At 42.5% G+C, this 26,728-nt stretch overlaps 1 protein-coding gene and 1 pseudogene across 1 annotated transcript in view; both read right to left on the reverse strand.

Annotated features, from left to right (window-relative positions):
* Igfbp2 (insulin like growth factor binding protein 2) overlaps positions 1-26,728 on the reverse strand; it is a 101,099-nt gene that overhangs the window by 66,458 nt on the left and 7,913 nt on the right. The gene's annotated exons all lie outside the window — the stretch shown is intronic.
* Positions 22,842-24,280, reverse strand: LOC114097692 (S-adenosylmethionine decarboxylase proenzyme-like; annotated as a pseudogene).

Here is a 26,728-nt window from a genome sequence, read left to right on the forward strand (position 1 = left end):
TTATCTTCCCATTTTTTTAAGTAATGCCTTTAAGATTAACTAGGCTTCGAATGATGCAATAAAGCAATTTTTTTTCCACCATGAAGGTATCTCGACCACCTTCAATTTAACCTTTTAATTATCATCTATACTGTACTTTTAAATGTACTTTTTCACCACCTACAACTTCACTCTTTTAAACGAGGCTTAGATTTTGTTTAAATCGCTTCAATGTTAGTTTACATGGCTGCCCTTCAACCAAAGGCCTTTTTTTTTAACTCCATTGAGAAGCTTTGTCTCAATCTGCCATGTACAAATATCTTTTTCTTCTTTCTTCCTTTCTCAAGCTTTTAAAGTAAGTCTAGTTTCCTCAAAATCTTTTTTAAATGGCATTTTACAACTTTTTACTTTACCACACAGAGATTATCTCATCTAGAAACATTTCTTTCTCCTTTAACCTTTCATATTAAAATATATTTCCACATCTTGAATCTTTTTATCTCTTTTTTAACTGTTAACCCTTTTTATAAATTTACATTCTGAAACAACTCTTATAAAATTTCTGATTTAGACAAATTACTCCACTTTAATAAGAAGACTTTCATGTTTTTTATGATACTATAATACTATAATTGAAACCCAACTGAAAATTTTTCTACTCTTTGTATATAAATTACACGATAGAATCTTAACTCTTAGTAACCTTGTTTTAGCAAAGACACAGACACAAAGCAATATTAAACCTTTTTCCATTTACCAATTTATGAAAACACACATAATGTTTAAATATATTACCTTATGGAACTTAATAAGTAAAGAGTACTTGATTTCATATTTAGTGGTTGATATTTTAACACTTTAGCTTTGTAAATTAATCAGATGTCTGTAAAAACCAAGATCTTAGACAAATGTAGTAAACAGAACTAGTCATCTCTTTCTTGAAGAAAAATCCTTCTACAGGATACCATGATGGTCCCATTGATATACTTAATAACTTGTCTTTAAAAAGCCATGGGCTACATTTTTGTATTGTATCAACATATGTCCTAACTGTTCTTGGTCTTACTGGGGTGCCTCTTTCCTCTAACAATTTTTTTTCCTCAGAGGCGAACAACTTCAAACCTTGAGTCAACCATTTTCCCCAGTTTGCCTGAGAAAGTTCTAGGAACAGGCAACTTGAAATAAAAACAAAATAAATCAAAACAAGAGCATATTGTTTTTTCAATTGGTTACCCATTCTTTCTCTCTTCCTCAGGGGCGAGCAATTTCACTTACCTCCAAGCTTCAGAAGTTCCCCGTACGAGCCGCCAAATGCCACTGTCTGGCTGGGCACAAATGCCGCAGTCTGGCTGGGCACAAAATCACGAGCCACCACACAGCTTGTAGATTCAAACAGCAACTCTTTATTCCCGAACTCACACCAGCCGTCTACAATCACGTTCTGGGGAAATCCACGTTCTCTGCCCAAATTCACGTTCTCTGCCCAAATCCACGTTCTCTGCCCAAGTTCCCCTCCACTGGGCTTCTATCTCCAAAATATACTGTCTGAATCCCGTGAGAACTCAAGGGGAACTCAGGCAGCAGGATACGCCCTATTCCCAGGAGGAATAATCTTAAACCTTAAACCTGGAACCTAAACTGGGAACGCCCTAAACACGATTATCATAAAACCGGGAACACCCTAATCTGCCTTGGTCCTTGAGCAAGGTCACCTACATTCAATGTCGCTGCAACATGTCAGCAACATGGGGTACGCTGGCAAGGAAATTGTCATACCTACTTGGTTAATGGCTCCCAGCAAGAGGTAATTAGGTTATTAAGATGACAAATTGTCTTTCTCAAAGGACTGGGGTTAGTCACTGGAGGAGTGGGTCATAGAGAGGTTGACTCTCTCACTTTGTTCTCTCCCATTCACATCCACAGGCCCTTCTACTTTTCTGCCATGCTATGCTGAGCACAAGATCCTCACCAGATGCAGCCACCAGTCTTAGACTTTCAGCCTCCAAACTATGATACAAAATAACCTTCTTTCCTTTATAAATTACCTAGTGTCAGGTTCTCTGTTCTATCAACAGAAAATGGATTGACAACAAGAAACTGATGTGACTCCATTTTTGAAAAAAGCTTCTACCTCAAAGCCTGTCCAAGGAAGGGGGCGTGACCCTTGTCCTTGGAAAAAACCCACAAAGCACTCCTAGGCACATACCCACCCTGCTGAGTTGTTTGTCTGCAAATAACAGGAGATCTGCATTGAAGGTGTCTCTATCTCGTAGCAACCCCCTAGAAACCACCAATCAGCATGAGACAGAGAAAATACCTGGGATGCCAGATGACCCCCAGTAGTTTATGGTGGTTGATAACATGTTGGGAAACCATGTAGGTTAGCACGTACTCCCCTCATGGCTTAAACCAATCAGTTCAAACGAATCCCCCTCTTGTACTAACTAATTACCCTTACCCAACTTGTTCCCGCCAGTGAATGTGCTAATCAATGTTAAGAGTTGTTGTTTGACTTTCCAGAGGTGTGTGATGATTTGCTAAGAGATGCTATGATGTATGTGAAGTCCCTGCCTTCCCCCAAAGAGTGTATAAAACTGCTGCAAACCCTGGGCTTGGGGCCTCTCAGCTTCACCAGTTGCTGTGTGCGCAGAGGACCGAGCTAGCTCGCAATAAACACCTCTTTGCTGCTTACATCAATCTTGGTCTCTGGTGGTCTTTTGGGGGTCCCAAACTCGAGCATAACAACAGAAAATGGGAGAGAATATTTGCAACTCATATATCTGACAAGGAATCAGTACTCACATTTGATAAAGAATTCCTACAACTCAACAACAAAAAATCCCCAACAACTCAAATTTAAAATGGTACAATGGCAAAATCCCATATTTTGTATATTCTACCACAACAAAGAAATAGAAAGCATTTAATGGATGGCAGTGGAATAATCTTAAGAACTGGGTCTATGGGAGCCATGGCGGCTGTGCTCCCAGGAGAGTCAGGAGGTGAAGTCTTTAGAGGAAGCACAACCCCTGGGGCAAGTTTCTTTGGGGGAAGATGAAGTATGGATACCCCTAAGCATGCCTGGAAGAAGCACCAGACGCAGGAGAATTTGTGTTTAGAAAAAAAAAAAAAAAAAAAAAGACAAAACAAAACTTCTTGATGTGCAGTAGAAGGGATTAGAAAAGGGGAAGAACCCTGGTAGGGAGCCATGGGGTGGCCAGTGAGTTGGTAGAGACATGAACTTGGGGAGGAGCTGTCACAGAGGATGTCAGTAGATTCTTTTTTTTAAAGTAAATTGTTGGGAGGAGGCTTCAAGATTTGTGTCTGGCATTAAATATTGTTTCCACTGTGATCCACATTATGTGGCCAAAGAAAGTCTTGGCCCTCCCTGGGACAGTACCCTTGTCCCACCCTCCCTCCAATCATGACCTTCCTCCACCTCTTCACAATACCTCCTACAGCCCTTGAGTGAACTTCTGCAGCCAGCTATGGTCAACTTCCAAAGGGCACAAATGTGGCTGGGACTTGGCTTTTCATGGAATGGGATGTCATCAGAGAAAGGAACAGAACTAAAGAGAAGCGTCCATGCCTCCTTCTTAAGTATTGGGTTCCCCAGAGCAATGATAGACTCCCATGCCAGTACGTTCAACATATTTTGAGCTGCAGGACTTCAAGTCTTGGGTCATTTGGGAGAAACAAGGCTGTTGAGGAGAGGGTGTCCATAGCTGTGACAAATTAAAAAAAAAAAAAAAAAGAAGTTATCTTTTCAAGGATGGGGCTGATTTACACTGTATGCAGAAAACTGGTGGATCTCAGGGAAATTACAATGAGGGAAGCCAGCAGCAGCCCAGGGAGGAGCCAAACGAATCTCTAGAACAGAGAAGATCTGCTTTGGCTTTGCAAAAATTAAAATAGAACCTCGATGAGCTCCAATGTGAAGGGAGAGAATGGAAAGAATTCCTTCTTTTCTGTTGGTGGGACATAAAAGCCTTCCCTGGCCAATGTTCTCCCCCAAGCCGGAAAGTGTCACATTTGTTCTCCCTGGTGACTTGTGGGATTCTGGCCCTCATCAAGGTCTCAGTCACCATGGGGTTGAATGAATAATGATCCAATAAAAAAATAAAGACGTGCAAGAATGACTGGATAAAGCCCTGTCCAGGCCCACGTCTCACTCGTCAGAGCAATAAAAGGAAGGACAGAGTGGACTGAATTATTATAGTATTGTGACTTTGTTTAACTTTGTGAAAACACTTTGTTTAGCTGGGATCAAGGGAGTAGTTGGATTGGTAATAAACAAATAAATGAGCAAAGAATTAATGTGGTGTATTTGAAGTGATTTACAGCTGACGAAGCCATCACACACACACACACACACACACACACACACTTATTCCACAGGAGCCTGTAAGCCCCCTGCTGTACCGGCATCACAAATACCACTTTCTCTTTTTGATGAATAATGTAACAGCACTTAAAATAACTTAAATAACTACAATCACATTGCTCAGAGTGGCAGAGTACAGATTTCAATCCGGATCTGATTCCCAGAGCTCTTCCTGACCCATCCGTGTAACTCAGCAGGGTGGCAGTGGGGATATGCTCTGGAAAAAGTAACTCTCCCCACTGGGTTCAGCCTGACCCATTCCTTGGAGAGTCTTCTGTTTCAGTCCAGGTGTTGGTGAGTAACATCTGGTGTTGTTTCATGTGGCTTTTAAATTTTGTGCAAATTATGCAATTATCGTATGGAATGTGGAACACAAGAACTCACAACCTCTTCCACCAATAAAAACACCCACAGCTCACGTTTCTGACCGACGCAGAAATTCCCATCTCCCCCTCTGCCTTCTGGTGGTCCCCTCTTCCCCCTGAATGCGTCATTCCTCCCTTCTCTCCCCACCCGGGCTGTCCTTTCCTGAATTGAAGCATTTCTGCCCTGCTCTGCTCTGTTCTCCGCCTCCCTCCTTACTTTTCCCCAGGGCCTGAGTTGCTTTCTTTGGAACCGATGTCCACCCATTCTATTTTTTTTTTTCCAGGGCTTTGGCCAGCTGGCCCCTAAAAGCTCTCAGTGGCCCATCAGAGACCAGGCTGGCAGCTGTCACTCCCACTGTGGGATTTAGGTAAGGTCCGCAGGGGGTCATCAGCGCAAATATTTCTTGGTGACTCAGCTCTGCCTCTTGGAATGCTCCCATTTCCTGCAGTCTCTGACTCCTCCTCAATGTCTTTAGCTGCTAACCCATCAATTTCTGCTCTTTGGAAGTGAACTTTGTTTTCCTTTGTCTTTTTTTTCCCCAATTGACTGACTGGTTTCCTGGGAAGCTTTTATACTCTTCAGACACGCTGCCATCTTCTTCATTGGACTTTTTCCACACATCTCTCTAAGCTTGTCTTTGGTTTAGAGAGTTTAACATTTCAAAATGGTTGCAGTGGTGGATGGTGCTTGCCTGTGATCCTGGCGGCTTGGGAGGCTGAGGCAGGAGGAGTTCAAAGCCAGCCTCAGCAATTTAGTAAAGCCTTGAGCAATTTAGCGAGACACTGTCACAAAATTTAAAATTAAAAAAAAAAAAAAAAAAAAGACTGGAGATGTGGCTCAATGGCTGAGCACTCCTGGGTTCAAATTCCCAGTACTAAATTAAAAAAAAAAAAAATCAGCCCATTCCATTGAGCCTTATTATTTTTATACTTATTTATTTTGGTGCCAGGGATTAAACCTGGGGGTTGGGGAGCTCAATCACCAAGCCATATCCCCAGCCCTTTTTATTTTTTATTTTGAGACAGTGTCTTGCTAAGTTCTTAGGTCCTAAGCTAAGTTGCTGAGGCTGGCTTTGAATTTGCGATCTACTTGCCTCAGCCTGAGTCCCTAGGATTATAGGTATGAACCCCTGGGACTACAGGCATGTGCCACCACCACGCCCAGCAGCCTTCTTAAACTGTTTACTCTTACTGCCTGGTTGAAGGAATCTGAGAGAATTTCAGGTCCTGGAATTCCTCACCATAAATCCCTGTGGTCCAGCGATGGGTTTCTGGGAAGGCTGTGATAGTCTGAAGTTACGTGGGAATGTTAGGGTTCTGAATTTTTATTGAATTATGATTTTGTTTAACTTCTCCAGGACACAGTCCATTGATTCCCATTCTATTCTCAGAGACTCTGTGCTGGTCCCATTCCTTATTTTATAGGTTGGTAAACAGAGGCCCATTGTAAGTTGGTAGATTTGAGAGGATCACTGAGGTTGGGGACTTCTGCCATTTGTATTTGGCCATATCTGTGCAGATTCTTCCACCCCTTGAGACTTCCAACAGATAGTTTTTCTATCTTCTGGCCTTTTTCCTTTGTGTCTTGCCTTTCCACATGGATGCACACAGAACGCACTCAGACCCACATGAGATGTTCCCTTATGTTTGGAAGACACTCAGTTCGAGCTACAGAATTTTATGGAGTCCAGAGCAAAATGGGAAGTGGGGCCTGTCAGGGGTTGAGAAGTCAATCCTCCCTTCCTGTGAGAATATCACTGCCTTGCCCCAGAGTGGACAGGCAATTTCCCTAGGGATTGCAAATTTAGTGCTTGGACTCTGGGTCTCTGGATGAAGGGTGCTCAGCTGCCACTAAACAAGTCTTGGCACTGAAAGTCTGGGGAGGAACTGCCACACCTTGCCCCAAGGGAGACACCTTGAGGAACTTGCCAACTCCAGCCCTGTCTGTTCCTGCACCCAGGTCAGGGTAGGTTAGCAGGGGAACATGGCCCACTAATACGTTGGGCAGAGGGTGACTGTCTTTGTGGATGGGAATGGAAGAGGGAGACCAGGCAGAGAATCCCAGGGACATAGTAAGAGATGCACCCAAGGCAAGCCTAGGCTCCAAGCTTCTGTGAATGGTCCACTGTTCTATCTGAATTGACTTACCAACACAGTCAAAAAAAGTTAGGAATCAAGATGGCGGCCGTAGACCATCAACCCCAGTCAGATGTCTATGAAACCCTTGAGAACACGAAGCAGTTTTCACATGGACACCATTGCCTTATTCTGACTCAGTAGTCTTAGAATTCTTCAGAGCAAGTGTTCTTTATGCCTCATTCTATAGACAAGACTGCAAATCATTAGGTAGAACTTATACACTGGAACTGCATATAGGCTTGGCCACTGACATTATCTCTTCGTGCCCCACTTTCTAATTTGCCAAAGGAAACTAATCATCCCTTCTTTAGTATTACAACAAATAATGTATAGGACACATTCTGTTGTACCAGAGACAGAGTGTTCAATAAATATAGACAACACCATGCCATGGCCAGAACTGGCTTTTCCCCACGTCTTCCTTATGAACACCTTTCAATAACTTTCAGTATCCACATATCAACTGTATCATTATTAACTTAATATTATTAACTTAATATTTTTCTGTTAAAATTTACTTACTTTTGTCATATAGGGCAATTACATTTTATAAGGTAACTAGTGTCATAAATGAGAGACCCATATCATCGGCCTTAAATAGAAGGTAATCATAAAAAATAAATACATAGAAATCAATAGTGGTATGAAAATCTAGTTAGAGACTGTGCTTGCTGACAGTATGGAGCCTGTACTCTCTCTTTGTTAAAGAGGAAAATTAACAGGTATTTAATAAATATTTCCTCCCTGAGACTTTTCTTTGACTTAGTCTACAGGGAATAATTTTGTCACTATTCAGTCTATTCAGTGTTATTTAATGCCCACTCCCCAAGTCCCTGTCCAGTTAACATCATCTCTTCTACTGTGGTTTACTTTGGGAAATACCAAACACGAGGTTACAAGCAGCAGAATAAGATTCACAAAACACGTAGCAAACGCGAAAAACTTGCATAAATCAATACCAAATGTTATCCATAGATACATGGAAAAAATCCACTCACTTACTTGATGGTGATTTCCTCTGAGGGAGGAGAAGAATAATCTGAGGGTTGTGGTCAAAGGGACTTTATCATACTTATTATGCTTCAATTATTTTATTGCAAGATCTGGAATCAAATGGGAAAATTTTTTAACAGTTGTTAGCTCTGCATAACAAGGATATGAGTGTTTAATATTTTTTGTATTTTCATGCATTTTTAAATTGTCCTAAAATTTCTTAAAATCTAAAAGAAAATAAAAAAAGAAAGATGAAAAATGTTTGATCAGGCAAAATGCTCTGATCCAATAAGGTTGCAGGGAAAATTCAAAATGCTTTGATAAATACGAGACTGTATCAGTCTGCTCAGGCTGTTGCAACAAATAGCACAGATATGGAGACTTAAATCACAGAAATTAACTATCTTATAGTTCTGGATGCTAGAATTCCAAGATGGAATCATTAGCAGGATTGGTGATCTATGAGACTTCTCTTTCTATGTGTTCATATCATCTTCCTTTTGTACATGTCTGGGTCCTGTTTTTCTCTGCTTATAAGGACAAAAGTCACATTTGATTAGGGTTACCTTAATGACCTCATTTAACCTAATTACCTCTTTAAAGACCCTGCCTCCAGGAATAGTACTGTCTGAGGTACTGGAGGTTGAATTTCAACATATAAATTTGGGGAGTAGAGATGGCGACACAATTCATTTCATAACAGGCCTTAACTAATGACACCTGCTGAACTTCCTCACCATCCAGGAGTCTCTTATCACTTGTTCTTCTTCTCCTCCTCCTCCTCCTCCTCCTCCTTCTCCTCCTCTTCTTCCTCCTTCTCCTTCTTTTGTGGTACTGGTGATTGAACCCAGAGGTTCTCTACTACTGAGCTACATCCCCAGCTCTTCTTATTTTTTATTTCAAGACAAAAATCTCACCATGTTGCCCAGGCTGACCTCAAACTCATGAACCTCCTGCCTTAGCCTCTCTAGTAGCTAAGATTGCCACCTCTTCTTACTGACAGCTGTTCTCTCCTCTTTCCAGAATCCTGATAGCTCCACTGCTGGCCCATTCCTGATCCTTCTTGGCTTCACCCCTGCGTCCTCCTGTCAGGGACTAGAAGGAAATTCTCCTTCAAAGAATAGCCTGACAGCCCCCTGGGAGGCATCCTGCAGCCACCTATCTCCCTGGAACATCCTGCGGTTATCAGGATCATCAGACATCTTTATCAGGATCATCAGACATCTTGCAGCTGGCAGTTTTACCACCCACATCCAGCAATTGCTGATTAGAGAGCTTCCCCATCCCCAGCATATAAATACCCCTGTGTGAACAATAAAAGTTTGCAGCTTGATCAGAACTCCTGTCTTGCTGCCATCCTTCTGTGTCTCTTGTCCCTTCATTCCTGCCCATCTAGGTTCGCTGCCCACGTTAATGTGTCCTGCCAGACGGGACATCCTCCAGCCAATCCATTGAGAACCACCTGTCCTCACCCCAGCTCTGTTACTAAGTCCACTCCTATCTTTGGGTCCTCCACTCAGGAGGCCATTGACACAGCCTCCACCCAGGTTTACAGTCAGCAGCTTCATGCAGCTCAAATGGCGTATGTACCCTTCTGCATGAAGACTCTCCCCATCTCTAAGCCCAGATGCCCAGGCTCCTGGGTCTTGTGAGATATGTCTGCAAGGGACATCAGTGGCATTCCTTTGTCCAGACTCTTTAGCTCTTCCCATTTTTAGGTCACAGACTGTGTCAGCAAACTAGGGAAGCAGAAAACTCAAAATGCTTTAAGCAGGGGACTTGTCATAGAGGTTTTTGTGGAGATGGGAGAGAGCTGAGAAGGCCAAGAGAGGATGGCAGGGACATAAACATGGTAGACCCCATGAACTGGAGCCAGACCCCGTGATGGAGTGGCAACAAGATCAAAGGAACCTGGGTCCTCTGATCCTGGAAATGTACCGAGCTCTGAACTGTGCGGGCCCAGGCTACCTGGAAGAGAAATGACCTTCTAGTAAGTCTAGGGCAGTTATTTCTAATCTCTGTTAAGCCCACTAAATTCTTTGGCCATGAATGCATCTCTTTCTTATGTTGCCAGCTTGGGAGTAATTTACACAGACATTGGGGAGGCAGAGCTGTGGCTTTGGTCTTGTCATCTGAAATAGATTCAGGGGCCGTAATTACATTCACATGAGTTCGGGGACCAGGGCAACCCACTGCCTCTGTTTGTCAGGAATAAGGGGCTTCCTGGCATATGAAACTCTCAGTGCTTTGGAAGAATGAGTCTTCTGCAAACCAGGGTGGGTTGGTCCCTCTACCTGCTCCCTCTGCTCAGGCAGTACCTGTCAGGGTCCCAGCAAGCACCTTCCCCCACGGCCAGGTCCCATCTCACAGCAGGCTGCCACCCTCACTCTGTCTGGCTGCCTTCCAGTGTCTCTGGGAACAAGACCCGGCAAGTTCTTCCAGGTCCTCTGCTTCATTCCTGAGGAGGGTAAACACTGGGTCCCCCCGTGGCCTGCCCACTGGAATCGCCACAGTTCCTCCAGCAGCCCTGGCCCTTCACTCCTGAGACATTTTCCAAAATAAATTTGGTTTCTCTGGATCTGAAGCTCACACCACATTCCTTGCTTCTAGGAACTTGTTTGATCACAGTATGAGTCTCTGGTGTCACCCCAAGTAAACCGATAATGGGGTCATCGCACCCCAAAGTCCTTGCTGAGCAGCTGTGCTCCCCTCTGAGGGGGAGCCTCTCAGAGAGCTCCTCCTCTTCCTCCTTAAGGGTGTACTTTTCTCATCCTGATTGTCACAGCTGCAGCTACGTGGACTGGAGGCAGCAGCTGATTGAGTTTGAGACCACTCTGTGGGAGACTCTGCCTCTGCCTTTCTCTCCACAAAGTTGGGCAGGTTGTGTTACTATGCGGAGCCTCAGTTTTCCTATATGTTTAATGGGATAGTGTGACAGACTGAAAACATCTGCCCCCCAAAGATACCCAGGTCCTAATCTTTTTTTTTTTTTTTTATAAAAAGAGAGAGGGAGGGAGACAGAGAGAGAGAGAGAGAGAATTTTTTAAAAAATATTTATTTATTTTTTTTAGTTTTCGGCAGACACAACATCTTTGTATGTGGTGCTGAGGATCGAACCTGGGCCGCACGCATGCCAGGCGAGTGCGCTACTGCTTGAGCCACATCCCCAGCCCCCCAGGTCCTAATCTTGAGTTGAGATTATCCTGGTGGATGTCAAATGCCACCACAAATGTCCTTATAAGAGGGAAAGAGGGAGATTGCTCACACAGAAGACGGAGCAATGTGACCACTGAGGCACAGCTCAGAGCATGGCCCACAAGTCAAGGAATGCGACATCTGGAAACGGCAAGAATTGATTGTCCCCGAGGGCCTGCCAAGAGAGTACTTTGATCCTACTGCTACAGAGTGAATTGCATCCCCACCCCAAATTCATATGCTGAAGTCCCAACACTACTATCTCAGAATATTACCATTCTTGGAGATAAGGACTTTAAGAAGTGAGTTGAAATGAGGCTATTGAGGAAGCCAATAAGATTGGTGTCCTTATAAACAGGGAGAGACACCAGAGATGCGGTACACAGAGGAGGAACCCAGCAGTGAGAAGACAGTTGTCTACAAACCCAGGAGAGCAGCCTCAGGAGACACCCACCTGCTGACCTTGACCTTGGACTTCCAACCTCTGCTGCCTAAATCACCCAGTCTGTGGCTCTTGTCATGACAACCCTATCAAATGAATACTCCTGCAGCACCATGATTTTGACCCAGTGAAGCGGATTTCAGACTTCTGGCCTCCACACTGTGAGAAAACAAATTTCTGTTGTTTCCAGACATCCAGGTTGTGGGGCTTTGGTACAGCCACCCTAGAAAAAAAAAAAAAAAAAAAAAGATTAGGACCTGGGCACAGGAGGTGGCACCTAGCTTAGGGCTTGCTCTCACATCAAAGGAGACCTCAGGGGCATGTTGGGAGCAACCTGCTTGGCTTTGGGTGAGTACTATCTACATTTTAGTGGCCTCTTAGAGACTTTTCTATACATTTATTCTTCTCCCCAAATGGAAGCAAAATAAACAATAACAAAACCAGCCATATACATAAATGCATAATGGCTTTTTTGGGGGGAGGTCATCTTTTTCATTCTTTGTTGTTTGTTTTGAGACTTACTACTCCAGATACTTTCAATGAGTACCATCTTTCAGGGCTCCATGGAGAACTAACAGTGGCCTGGTTACATCTCCATCTGTCTCATCCCTTAACAGAAATGGCAATAGCTAGCATTGATGGGATGCTCATTCTGAATCCATCTTGTGCTACATTCTTTATCTAAATTATTTCACTGGATCCTCTGAGAATACTTTTAATACTGTCATTATTCAAACTTTACAGATAGCTGAAAGAATTTGTCCAATAAACTGGCAGAGCTGAAAAACAAACCCAGGTGGTTGATGCCCACACCCATGCCCTAATCCATGTCAAACCCCAGAAAGGAAGGGAACCAGTTAACTTTAGCTCTCCACTGGGTGCCTGAGCAGAGCCTAAACTCAATGAATGGATGATGGATAGAGGGGTGGGTGGAAGGATGGATGGATGGATGGATGACACTTTCTGTACACTAAAGAGTTGAGATGATGCTTTTCAGCATTCTGTATAGCTTCTCCTGAGCTTGAATTTTCTATTCTTGCTGCTTTTACAGTCCCAATCTATCCACCATCCTGTGTGGCTCATGCCATCACACCCTCTCTGTTCTCTGCCTCTTTGATGCTCCAGTAGAGAGAGCCTAAGTTGAAGCAGCAGCTCCTGTTCTCCCTCACCCCTCACCCACGCAGCAGCAGCCTTCTATCCTCCATCTGTCAGCCACCCCTCATCCATGTAGATGGAAGAAACTAGAATTCTCAAAAGTCTTGAGGGTGATGGTGCCTCTAGCAAGATTGTGGAAATTATCAGAGATCATGGACACCCTAGTTATTATTGCTATTTACGGAAGATAAGATGTGGTTGTAGAGATGTTAAAATACTTGTCCAGTTGAGTTTAGTGGCACAGACCTGTAATCCCAGGGGCTAGGAGGCTGAGGCAGAAGGATCACGAGTTCAAAACCAGCCTCAGCAACAGTGAGGAGCTAAGCAACTCAGTGAGGCCCTGTCTCTAAATAAAATACAAAATAGGGCTGGGGATGTGGCTCAGTAGTTGAGTACCCCTGAGTTCAAGCCCCAGTACCTACCCCCCCCCAAAAAAAAAATACTTGTCCAAAGTCACAGAAAACTTGGTGTTATTTTTTACTTTCCATCCAGTACTTTTTCCAACATACCTGGTCAATGAGAAAGTGACCCAATCTAGAAAGGAGAAGACAGGGCTTCAGGAACTGTTTCGGTTCTTCCCAGTTATATGTAGTTAGATCATGTAAGTTCCTTGGGCCAGACTTCCTGGCCCTCACAACAAGATAAGACTACCTACCAACACCTGGCCAGGCTCAAGCTGATCGCCAAGGGACTCCTTGGAGAGAAGATCTGATTCCACAACCACCTATTTCAGAAGCTGACAAGGACAGACCCTCCTGGTCTCACCAGGCCTGACTACACAGGCCTTTTATGGGAAGAACCTAGTTCCCCATTAGTAATGGGGAAGGGTCTCCAAAGCCTTGTTTCTTTATCAGGCATGCTGACCATCCTCCAGAGCAGAATCAGAAAAATGAAGGACAAGTAGCAGCCAATCTGAGCTCCCCATCCCTGAGTAAAACCCCATGACATCTCTTTGGAGTCAGAAAAAATATTTACCTGGCAATTATACTTTAATGTATTTAGTTGTCCCGCCCTTGTGATGGATGCCTCATCACCATGGAAAATAATCTCCCTTAAACTACATATTTCATAACTTAACTCCTACCAGAAATGTGCTCCCATGTGCCTGTTCTTCCAAATATTTTAAAACACATTTGAATGGAGGAAAGCAACTTTTCCAATAGAGCTCCACAGTTACATTTTCATTAACATGGAAGAGGTGAGCCCCAGGTCATAATCCCAAATTCTTCAAGCAGGGTTTCCCTACTGTGGGACGAGCAACATTTTAGGCCACACTATTTTTTTGTCTGGGGGTCCATCCTGTGCATTGTAGGATGTTTAGCAATATCCCTGTCTTCTACCCAGTAGGTGCCTCCAAAATTCACAATACAAAGTGCTGCCAACATTGACAAAAGTCCTCTTGGGGACAAAATCATTCCTAGTAGAAAACCACTGTTCTAGAAGGAAGGATGAGGCCTGGGGAATTCTCTTTGCCCTGCCCCATCTGAAATTATGTACTTAATAGGACTTCCCTTTGATAATGCTGATGAATTAAATGCATGAGTAGTAGTTCAGTGTGCTAGGAGGGAAATAGATATTATAAACCTCAAATACACAAAATGTGCACATCTTAAAAGACCACTTGCAAAGTTAGTTTCTGGAACATGATGCACAGGGAGTATTTCCTGGCATTCCATATTTAGTTAGGCATGTATGGTAACACTGCAAAGTGAATCAGCTGTGCCTGTGACTTCGTGTACTCTTCTTTTAAAAAATGGCTGCTCTCCCAGACGCCCCTCTGATGAAGTGTTTGCTGTTATTTGATTTTTCTTCAGGAAGAAAAAAAAAAGTTTTCACTATAGAAATTCCTTACCAACTCATTAAAATTTATGGAGAATGTTTTGAGTCTAGAACGCATATAAAAATAGTGCGTGAAGATTGGGGAAGGGCGGGAAGAAGCTGGGGCTCCCTTGGGGCAGGAGGCTCTCCACATTTGAAGCTGGGAACAATGGGCTCAGTGGGAAAAGGTTTGGATGAGAAGTCAAGGGTCCTGGGTTCCAGTCCTGGTCCTTTTTGGCTCTAACAATTAACCCTGGCAATGGCCTTAGGGTGCTGATAGTGGACACGCCTCCCCTGTGCCTACCTCCCTTTGCTGGGTCAAGTACACGTAGGGCTTCAGTCAGGAGGGGGAGCTGACTTTTCCATACCTTGAATGTGAGCTGCCTTGGGACTAACTTTGATCAACAGAATGTGGCAGAAGCCTCACTCTATGACTTGGGGGCTAGTCCTAAAAGGCCTTGCAGGGTTTGTTTTCACTCTCTTGGGACGCTGTCATTGTCATGTGAAGAGGAGCCCACTAGCCTCTTTGAAGGTCAAAGACCACAAGGAGTTAAGGTCAGGGTTCTACAGTCGCTGATGCAGCTGCCTAGGAGACCCTGGAAGATCCCCTGAAGGCCGGCCCAGTGAGCCCCACCAAACTGAAAACTCATAAATAAAAGGAGCTTATGTTAGGCCATTAGGACTGGAACCCAGGACCCTTGACTTCTCATCCATTAGGGGTTAGGGTTAGGGTTAGGATTAGGCCATTAAGTTCTGGAGTGGTTTGTTCACAGCACTAGATAAATGAGCAGCTGATTAAAAGAATATTTTTAAGAAACAAATGGAAAAAAAGAAAGAAAAAATAAAAACACCTTGTAAGCAACGTCATCATGTTCTGCACGTCACAGCAAGACCTCACTCAACCCCTTGCTGATTCCTTTTCTCTCAAACTACAACAGGCCTCCGAAGTTCATTTTACTCTTCCTTTGCTCTCTTCTTCCATTGTTGGGACAGAATCCTTGGATACATTGAAGACAAGAGACAAAGTCACCTTTGGCCTCCAGTCTGGGTGGGGCACAACTCATGAAATAATAGAGTGTTCATCTCAGGGGCCATTGGGCTTGCCTCACTGTAAGGAAAATCCCTCAGGAGGGAAGACAGCTTCCCCAGGGATGCGGAAGAACCACACATGGGATGTACTTGTCACCGAGAACTTGATTGTGCCTTGGTCTTCTTCTGCATCCCTTTTTTTTCTTTTCTGTTTTATACCTAATTTTTATTCTATAAAGTTTAGAATATAATTTAGTGGGGGGGCAGGTATTGGGGATCAAACCAGGGGCACATTACCACTAAGCTACTCCCCTAGCCCTTTTTAAATTTTGAGACAGGGTCTTGCTAAGTTGCCAAAGATTGCAGGCTTGTGCCACCATGCCTTGCTTTAGAATATAATTGTTCTCATACTACAAGAGGAAACATAATAAATGCCAGGAAGACTTTCTGAGGGGTTCTTTAACGGATGGCCCATCTTCAGTTAAGGTTAGAAGGCAGCATAAATGACATAGTTCTTGATTATATTATTATTTTTATTGTTTTTGTTTTTTGGTACCAGGGATTGAACCCAACAGTGCTTAATCACTGGGCCACATCACCAGTCCTTTTCATTTTTTATTTTGAGACAGGTTCTCACTAAGTTGCTTAGGATCTTGCTAAGTTGCTGAGGTCAGCCTTGAACATGTGATCCTCCTGTCTCAGCCTTCCAAGTCACTGGGATTACAGGTGTGCACCAGCACACCTGATTTATATTACTCTTTATTCAAAGTGCATATGGTAACTCAACTGCAGAAATCAGGAGGAAGGATTGTTTTATGGGAAACACAATCTCCCATTTTAGAGATGCTTAAGGACTACACCTTCCGGAGCCTTTCCTGTCCCAACCAGCACTCCTTCTGTCAGCTAAACAAATTGGTTGGCCATTAAGGACACCAGATGCATGATTTCCTGCCATAGAAAATTGGAGGGCTTACACTGTCTTGTTATCACCGACTTACAGAGCAGTTGAATGTGTTGATTATCTTTGTCAGAGGGAGAAACTTAGCATCAATGATGGCATCTGTATTTGGTAGGTGCTCATTCAACCTCTGATCAATTATATATACAAAGTAATATCATTCTCCCACTTTGTGATGCATTTGAAATTTTTTTCACATAGACAATCCCAATAGGATAAAGCCCTTAAAAAGAAAATCAGATTTTTTAAAAAAATATATATAAAGCACTACAGAGGCCATAATAAAATTCTTTCTCAGAAGCAGTTTGTTTTATATTAAGTGGAATCGAACATAGCAGTCTCAACCTATCAATGATATAAGTGTTAGAACACTCTCTGACATTAAATATGCACATATATTCAGTGGCCAGCATGTGCTAGTTTTATGTCTGGGCAAGAGTAAGGACAGGCTCTGAAATTTCCCCAACACAATGTCAACTTTGCTTCTTGTCATCTGCTACAGAGAGCACACATGCCTGCTCTCACTATGTGTAATCTATTAGCACCCCAAATATTGGCTAGAGCAATGTTTCTAGCCAAGAGAAAGCTAATGTGTGACAAGTGCTGACTCCCAGTCCCCTGACACCACACATGCACACAGTCTTCTCCCTGTTCAGTGTTGGACATGTGGCAATGGCTGTTACTTATCCAAGTAGAGATGCTGAGTAGGAAGTGGGATTAACAAGTCAAGAGTTCTGGAGAGACAGCTGAGCTAGTGGTAAAAATCGCGGGATGAATCATCAGCATATTGAGCACCTAGTCATTGTCGAGTACAATAGCACACCATGGTGAAGTAGTCAGAAAACTAGTGTCTGGAGCTGGCTCTGCCACCATGGAACTGGTGACCATGAACATGACCCTTTCCCTGTCTGAGCCTCTGCCTCCCCATTTGTGGATAAAGTTATAGGATGAAGTCACCTCCAATGTTCCTTCCAGTTAAAACATGTTGTGACTTTAGGATGTTAACTGCTAACATGTTCCCTACCCTCAAAGTGCTTATTACCCTCTGGGGATGGGATAAATCCTGCAGATGATCTATATCCATTACTCCATCTCTGGCTGTTAATGTCTCAACCAGCACTCCTCCTGCCCTATCCCTAGAGGTCTCTGAACCACGACAATATACCTGGTTTACAGAATCACTGGATCTATATTCTTCAGCCATTTTATTTGGTATCCTAAATTAATTGAGAAGTTATGGGAGGGGGGAAAACAGCAAAATTGGCAGAAGGTTAAAGGTCAGGCAGAAAGCTATGGAAAAAAATGTGATCCACAAGCTATTTATACTACCCATGGGATTTTTCAAAAATATTTTTAGTTGTAGACGGACACAATACCTTTATTTTATTTATTTATTTTAATGTGGTGCTGAGGATCGAATCTAGTTCCTCACACGTGCAAGGCAAGCACTTTACTACTAAGTTATAACCCCAGCCTACCCATAGGATCTTTCAAAACACATTACAATATATTGCCTTTGGTCATCCTGATATGAACCTATGAACTTGGGCTTTGAAGTGAGCTTATCTGGGTTCTAATCACAGTTCTGATGCTTTGTCCAAGTGACCTCCCTCCCCTGAGCCTCAGCTCCCTCATCTGTACAATGTGATAAGAGTAAGTCCATTCAAGGTTGTTTTTAGTATTCCCGGAGATCCAAAGGGTTTACCCCAGTACATGTTCCAAGTGGGTAGTGCCATTTCTACTATGCTGTCATTGGCTGCAAGCCTAGTTTGTTTTCACCTTAGCCATGCTGGGAGCATCGGGAGCATGCCCTTCTAATAGGTTCAAAACCTCTCCTCTCTCTGGCACTGTCTTCTGATGTTGTTCCCCTTCCCATTTCACAAGTAGAAATAGGTCAGATGGCCTTGAATAGAGTGTGATTAAGGTTGCCTGAAAATCTAAACCAACAGCTCATCCCAGTCCTAGACAGAGCTTTATCGTATCAGAGGCCCTGAGAACTCGAGGACTTGCTTTTTTTTTTTGCACTGGGAATTGAACCCAGAGTGTTTTATCTTTGAGGTACATCCCCAGCCCTTTTTATTTTTATTATTATTATTATTTTTAAATTTGGGGATAGGGTCTCACTCAATTGCCCAAGCTGGATTTGTGATCCTCCTGCCTCGTCCTCCCGAGTCTCTGGAATTACAGGTGTAATTCCAGCTCCTGCACCCAGCTCCAAAAGCATTTTTGCTTGGTTTCAAACACAAACAACCTGCCAGAGTCAGAGCTGTCTCACTGGAGTCCTGGATGGGGGCAACGATTTGTGTGTGGGCTGCTGTTTCCATTCCCAGAGGGCAGAGCTCATGTTTGGGCTTGTAGGGTGTTTCCCACTCAATAAACAAAAAGTGGCCACAACAGATTGGGACAAAACCGTGAAGGGAAAGAGCACTGACCTAGAGGTCAGGAGGCCACAGGCCTGATTCTGTCATGACTGCTAACTCCTTGTGTGACCTTGAGTAAATCCTTTGCCCTTCCCTTTATAAAATGAGGAAGTGGACTAGACAGGGGTTTTCAAACTGTGCTCCATAGTATCTGGGGGTTTCTGGAATTTCTATAGCTCAAGGGTACCAATGAGTTAGGACAGGTGGGAGGTGAGCTGAGACTCAGGGTTCTTTCCCTGCTTTGAGCCACAGGAGCCCGCTCCCTCTACTACATACAGAAGTTCTCTGACAGCTTTCTTAGAAAACTCGCCTAACTCTTCCCATCATGTTTCATTTATACATAGGTCAAGAGGGTCCCAGAGAGGTGAAGCAGCTTGTTCAAGATAACCCAGTGAGTGGCAGAGAGGGTCCTAAAGTCAGTCTCTCTGTCTCTGTCTCTCTGATGCTGGAATTGGACCCAAGACTTTGAGCATAATAAGCCAGTGCTCTATCCCAAGTCTCCTAAAGCCTATTTTTCTGGTAATGCCAACAACCAACTGGATGCCCAGAGACTCCCATGAATTCTAGATTTGCAGGGAAAACATGCCCTACCCAGAGTTTAAAAAAAAAAAAAAAACCACTTGAGTCTCTGGCAAAGACTACCTGGAGTCCAGGCAGTGCCCAGAGGAAGTACCAGCATGTGACAAAGTCCTTGATCACTCCACTCCTTGTTGACAAAGAAGGGGGGCCAAGCTGAGAGAAAGAGGCCTGCTGGTCACTCTGGGGACTTTCTAGAGTGTTTGTCACCTCTGCTTCTTAATCACTTGCCCCAAAGTCAATATGTTACGCAACTAAGGTTTCTTTTAAATTTTTTTTTCCAGTTGATAGATTTATTTTTCACATAAAAAATGAGCAGAAAGTACAGAGAGCTCCCATAAACCCTTTCTCTACTTTTGCATTAGTGTGCTACATTGGCTACAATTAATAAGCCAATATGGACACATTACTACTAACCAAAGTCAGTAGTCATATTAGGGTTTGCCCTTTTTAAAATTAAACAAATTCTTATTGGAGCTTAAAATGTGGTATAGAAAGACATTTCAACTTATTTCAGTCCAACAATGAAGGCAGAAATTATGGCACCCAAAACTTTCTCTATCATGCTAGGATTAGATTATGCTGGATTTACAGTCTTTATTTTTCTAGGCTTTGTTTCATACAAATTTTTGTGGACTTTAAACATTAGAATTCTTAAATATTTTAGGGAAAAAAATACCTCTAGCTAATAAACATCATTAAATCTACTGGGATACTGTTGAAGGAAAAGATCCACTTTGAGTTTTGGTTCTCAAAACAGCTCTTTGAGATATTAGGTGCCCTGCTCAGTACAGAATCAAATTGATTGCATTGATTCAGGTTTCCTCAATGAAACTTTCCATCAACAATGTGCTTAAAATAAAAGTCAAAAGGAAATTCCAACCACTTGATTGTAAACTAAGCAGATTTCATGTTTAGAAACACACAAAAAAGGGTTTCATTTGTAAAGACAAAAATAACAATAATTTCTGGTTTTGATGCAGAACCAGAAATTATTACCAAAAAAAAAAAATTGTGAGGACAACAAATATAAAATTTGGTCGACCATTGTTCTCTCAGTGGAGAAAATTCCATAGTATTTCCAAATGTAGCTTAAAAAGGTCAACTTTAGAAAGCCTGCATTACTCAACATTTCCCATTGAATATTTTGGAACCCTGTTATGTTGTGTTTTATGTATTCATTCTTTCATATATTCTGCTTCATGGTGTATATCTGAACAACCTAGATGTTCTCATTTTGGACAGTCATTTATTTGATCCTGTGAATGCCACAGTGAAAGGAGACCATAGTTAAAGGGACAGATGAAGTCAGAACACTCCCATGTGTCATATGATCAGAAGATGGAAAAACCTTGGCTTCTGCTTTGAGCAACAGTTGACAGTACACTACTAATGGGAATTTGTAGAAATGGCTGCTAAAGTCAAAGTTAAAGCAAATGATCCACGCTGGCCTGGCTTACTGAATCAAGTACAACTTTTATGCTAGATTTCTTTCCTAATCAGTTTAGTGATAAACATTTCTTTTATATGATTCCTACTTAGCAAGTTTGTAAAGGTATGGTACTCTTTAGAAGTTCTCTCATTTGCTGAGGAGCCCAGAGCAGCACATGGTTACCATAGAGTTCAGTCAGTTCCCTAATCTCAGTTTATGACTCTCCTGGATCATCCCTGCTAATCCACACTGGGGAAAATTGTTTTTGTCACTGTCTTCCAAAAGAGCCCATGCCACTCAAAAGGAGGCCAAATCTCCATGCCCTTAAAGAAAATTAAGCCAGGAAGCATCCCCTGCACTTCTCTACCTAGGCATGAGATTATTACATGAACCCAAGTGCAACAGTGTATTGCTTTATTTGGGGGACCAGAAATCAATTAAAGGACTACAAATGCGGGAGTAGTAATGTTTAAATAATGGTGCACAAAATGAATAACTGGAATCTTTTCTTCTTTTTTTTTTTTGCAGTATTGTGAATGGAACCCAAGCCTTGCACATGCTAGACAATGCTCTACCACTGAGCTACATTTACTTCTCTAGCCTTTACAATCAATTAGACTTGTTGGGCATGATGGTGCATGCCTGTAATCCCAGGCAGGAGGATCCCAAATTCAAGGTCAGCCTGGGCCATTTAGCAAGACCCTCTCTCAAAATTAAAAACGAAAAGATGGAGATATAGATCAGTCTCCAGGATCACACACACACACAAAGGAAGATTTGACTTGTGGGGAAAAAAAAAAAAACTTTAATTACTGTTGTAAAAACTATCTTTATAATACAGAAATTGGTTTTCATAACATGAATATGAAATATATTCTAGGAAGTGGGGGTAACCAGATAGAAGATTCTGGCAGCAGCTTCTTTATTTATTTAACTAGTACTGGGAGTTGAACTCATGGATGAGCTACATCACCATCCTTTTTATTTTCTAAGACAGGGCCTCACTAAGTTGCCAAGACTTGCCTCAAACTTGTGATCCTCCTGCCTCAACCTCCCAAGTCACTGGGATTACAGGCATTGCGTCACATACACCCAACTCTGACAGCGATTTAATAGAACAATCCCAGCGATTTAATAGAACAATCCCGGCTGAGGCCAATGCCTAATAAGGATGAAAATTCATCTGTGGAGGAATTCAGATGATACTGGGAGAAACTGTATGCTGTGCACAAGCCAAATAGACCATTTTCACAACTATGGTAAAGTGTCACATAGTAAAATGTGTTTTTCTATGTGCACTTCAATTTCACGTCAAGAATAGCACAGAATGCTGTGCTAGTCAGCTTTCTGTCACCATAATAAATACCTGAGATAATCAACTTATACTGAGAAAAAGGTTATTTTGGCTCACGGTTTCAGAGGTTTCAATCCATGACCAGTCAGCTCCCTTGCCTTGGGCCTCTGGTGGCACATCATGGTGGAAATGTGTGGCAGAGCAAAAACACTCCTCTGATGACTGGGAAGTAGAAAAATAAAAAGAAGCTGGGGTCCAAATATCCCCTCCAAGGGCACCGCCCCCTCAGAGACCATAAGACCCCTCCACCAAGCCCCACCTCTTAAAGGTACTACCTACCACCTAGTAGTGTCATGCGTGGGGACTAGGCCTTTACCACCTAGACCTTTGGAAGACACTTAAGATAGAAACTATAGCAAATACCAACACACAGAAGGGAGAATTCATGCAAGATATCTAAGTCCTTGACAGAATAATGCATTCAATTCAGAATGATTACACTATCATTACTTGGGCTCTTATCATTATGAAGGCTTTTCTGCAACTACAAGGTTGTGGTTATGAAAAGCAAAGACCCCAACATTGACATCTAGAAAGCAGCCATCACTTTCGATGTGTGTTCTCTTTTGGTGTTTTTTCTTCATTTTTCTTCATCAACGCTGCTATTGTTGCTGCTTCTTAGCAAGATTAGTAAAAGCAAAATTGTAATCATTGAACAGCACTCTGGCAATCAAGACATTTAAAATCTTCAGTCTTGGGGGCTGAAGAAAACACTGTGCAGCATTTAGAACTCTGATTAACAAACACAGATTTTCCTGACCTGAAGACTTCTACAATTTCCCCATCAGGTCATCACAGGAGGTCTGACATGAGTTTGTTTCAAAGCTAACAAGAAAATTCTGGTTCTGGAGTGATGTGAATAGTCCAGTGCATTCTGTCCACTTTCATTCCACTTGATCAAATTACCCACAAGGATTTTACAAACACTGTGGCATCAATGACAGAACCTGGCATCGGGTCGTGAATTCCATTCTCATGAAGACATCCTTCATGGCAATACCACCTTTCATGCAGGACTTGTTCATAACTGTAGGTCGGCCTCATTTGTCAAAATTTCCAGGATTTGATCAGGTCCACTGATTACCCAACTCTGGGAAATTCAGAGTATACTAGTACCAACATTCAGAAATCATATGTCATCCACTTGAATCAAATGTATGGAAGATGATATGTCATGAGCTTTGTAATGTTTTGAACAACCAATAAAAAAAAAAAAAAAGAAATCATATGTCCCATAAAATACACTGCTTCATTTGGAAAAAGTGCATATAAACCCCTATTTCTTCCTGAAAATCCCTGTGTGGTGTGGGTACTCTTGGTGAGAAGGGTTCATGAAATTCTTTTCCTTGGCAGGAGATGAGGTACTGGGGATTGAACCAAGGGTGCTTAACCACTGAGTCACATCCCCAGCCCTTTTTATATTGTATTTTGAGACAGGGTCCCACTAAGTTGCTGATGCTGGCTTTGAATTGGAGATCCTCCTGCCTCAGCCTCCCAAACTCCTGGGATTACAGGCATGCACCACCGTGCCCAGTGGCTTCATGAAATTCTTCAGAGAATAAGAGAAGTGCTGAATTGAGTCAAGCCACTGAAGTCCCAAGCACATTTCAGCAGGGGAATGAGTATCAGCAAGAGGGTTGTACCTTATGTCTTCAGAAGGAAAAATGTTTTTCGAACCCAGGGGTACTTTACCACTGAGATACATCCCTAACCCTTTTTATTATTTTTATTTTGAGGCGAGTCTTGCTAAATTGCTTAGAGCCTTGTTAAATTGCTGAGGCTAGCCCAGAACTTGCGTTCATCCTACCTCAGCCTTCCAAATGACTGGGATTACAGGCGTGCGCCACCACACCCAGCTCTAGAAAACATTTTTGAATAGTCACACTGAGGACTGAACGTTACACACCCTTCAAAAGCATGTTCTACTCAGATCTTGGAAGATGACAAGGTCCCCAGCTCCTTGGTTCATGTTGGGTCACTGCTGTGGAAACCAAACCTCTAGCAGCTTCTCAGTCCCTTTAAAAACATGTGTAGCTTCCATTACTGCGGAGACAAGTGGATAACCAACGACCACAGAAGACCAACTGAATTAAATCTCTCACTGTTGCCACAGCCATCTCTGCAAGTTATTCCAGCTGTGCTACTAAAGATCAGGTTCCTTTTTTTTTTTTTTGCTATAATTTTATATTGACTTTTAAAAAAATAAGGATTAATGAAATCTTCCCAGCTTTTTTTTTTTCCCCACCATGACCAAAAGTTGAACATGAGTCTGTTTGAAAACAGAGGCAGATAAGTTTAGCTCTTGCACTTGGCTGCCTTCTGGGTGGCGACAACAGAGTCGGGGCTACCGTCGCCAGCCACGCTGTGTAAGCAGCCTCTCTTTGTTGTACATTCTACGGTTTTTGACAAGTGCATAATGTCCTGTATCCATCTCTACAGTATCGTATGGAATAGTTCACTGCTCTAAAAATCCACTGTGCTTCACCTACTCATTCCTGTCCTTTTCCCCTTCCCCCACGCTGTTGGTGACCACTGATCTTTTTCCCTGACTCTATGGTGTTGCCTATCTTAGAATATCAGATAGTTGGAATCATACAATATATAGTCTTTTCAGACTGGCTTCTTTCACTAAGCAATATGTATTTAAGGTTTGATATCTCATTTTTTCATGGCTTGATATCTTATTTCTTTTTGTTGCTAAATAATATTCCACTGCCTAGATATACCACAACTTATTTACCCATTCACAAATAGATGTTGAAAAACATCTCATTCACTTATAAATTTTAGCAATTATAACCAATGATCCTATAACATTCATATGCAGGTTTTTGTGTGTATACAAGTTTTTTACTCATTTGGGTAAAGGAGTGTGATTGCTGACAATGTTTAGCATTGTAAGAAACTGCTAAACTGTCTTCCAAAGTGGCCATACCATTTTGCATTCTTGCTGTCACAATGTTTTTATTTACTATTAGATATCATCTAAGTAAACAAAAATTAAACCTTCAGATTATTAGCATGAAATTGCTGTTTATATTGCTTTATATTGTGCAACACCAGTTTTAAATGCAAATATAAGAATATTAACTTAGAATCACTGAAATTATGCAATTTGCATTTTGTAGCTCAGACATGCAAATTTATTTCATTCTTGCCAGAAGAGTAAAAATCATGGGCTGGGGTTGTGGCTCAGTGGTAGAGCATTTGCCTAGCATGTGTGAGGCACTGGATTAGATACTCAGCACTGCATATAAAAAAATAAAGGTAAATCGACTACTAAAAAAATTTAAAAAAAAAAACCAAAAACATTGCACAAAACTAACTCAACTGTTCCTGAGTTATGTGCATCCAGCCAACACTCTCTACCTGAAGGAAACTGTGTTGCCTGGTAGCTCCCTTCCCTTCTGGGTCATCATTTGCATGGGTCAATCATTTCATGATTAGCTAAAATGACTAAGAATTCTTCCCTAGTCGTGTTGTGTCTCAGAACACTTTCTTTCTGCATTTGAAACAAGTTCTGATTTGAATAGCAAGCATGGTTTTTCAGGGCCATCAGTGCCCCACTCACAGTCGTGTTTACAGGGGACAGGAGTGGGGAATCCCAGTGTTCAGTGAGACTAAAAGCCACCAGCTTCCAGACGTACAATCTTGTACCCATCTGAGTCTCTGAACTTCCATGCCCAAGGTGCCCACTGGGATTTAGTGCTCATGGGCATCCTGAATGTTTTAAATGAAGGGTGCAGACAGGAACAGAAGACACATTTGCACATATCTCCTCTGCTCATAATCGTGCTCCATTGTCCCATCAGTCTCTGCTTACAACACACGAGTTTAAAGATAAGATTATTGCAGATTTCAAGATGGCCATCAGAGCTTTCAATCAAGCACAAGGTCCTTCCTAGTGTGAGCCTGTGAGAGCTCACAGGTTGATCACCCATGAAGATGGCCCCAGGTTTCCTTGAACGTTATCTGTTCTGCTCCCCTGCAGATTATAGCTCTGTCCTGACACAGGGGAAGAGAACTTCTTCCTATCAACTTCCTAATGCTCAAGCCAGAACTCAGAACACTATCCCTCTCTCTCATGAAAGCCCATATCAGACATCAAGCCCTACCAAGCTTCCTGCCGAAACAGCTGAGCATCTCCACGACAGCCACCTGGGTCCTCCTATAATCACACATAAGCCACCTGATGGATTTCCCTGCCTGCCGTTTCTCTCCCTAATGTCTCCTCAGTCAGCACATCCTAAGTTTTCTGAAAAGAAAATCCGAACAGGTTCTTGCACAATACCCTTCAGAGTCCTCCAGATCAAGGCTTCTTCTGACCACGGCTTACAGGATTGTTTCTGAGCTGGCTCCTACCTGATTTACCAGGAACATTTCTTGCTGTTCCCCTCTCATTTTGGTGATCCATAAAAATGGAACAACATATATTTCTCTTTATGATTCCCTCAGCTGCTCTTAGTCCTCTTAAGTCTTGGTTCTTAAG

Source organism: Marmota flaviventris, chromosome 11, assembly GCF_047511675.1.
Source record: "Marmota flaviventris isolate mMarFla1 chromosome 11, mMarFla1.hap1, whole genome shotgun sequence".
Lineage (NCBI taxonomy): Eukaryota > Metazoa > Chordata > Mammalia > Rodentia > Sciuridae > Marmota > Marmota flaviventris.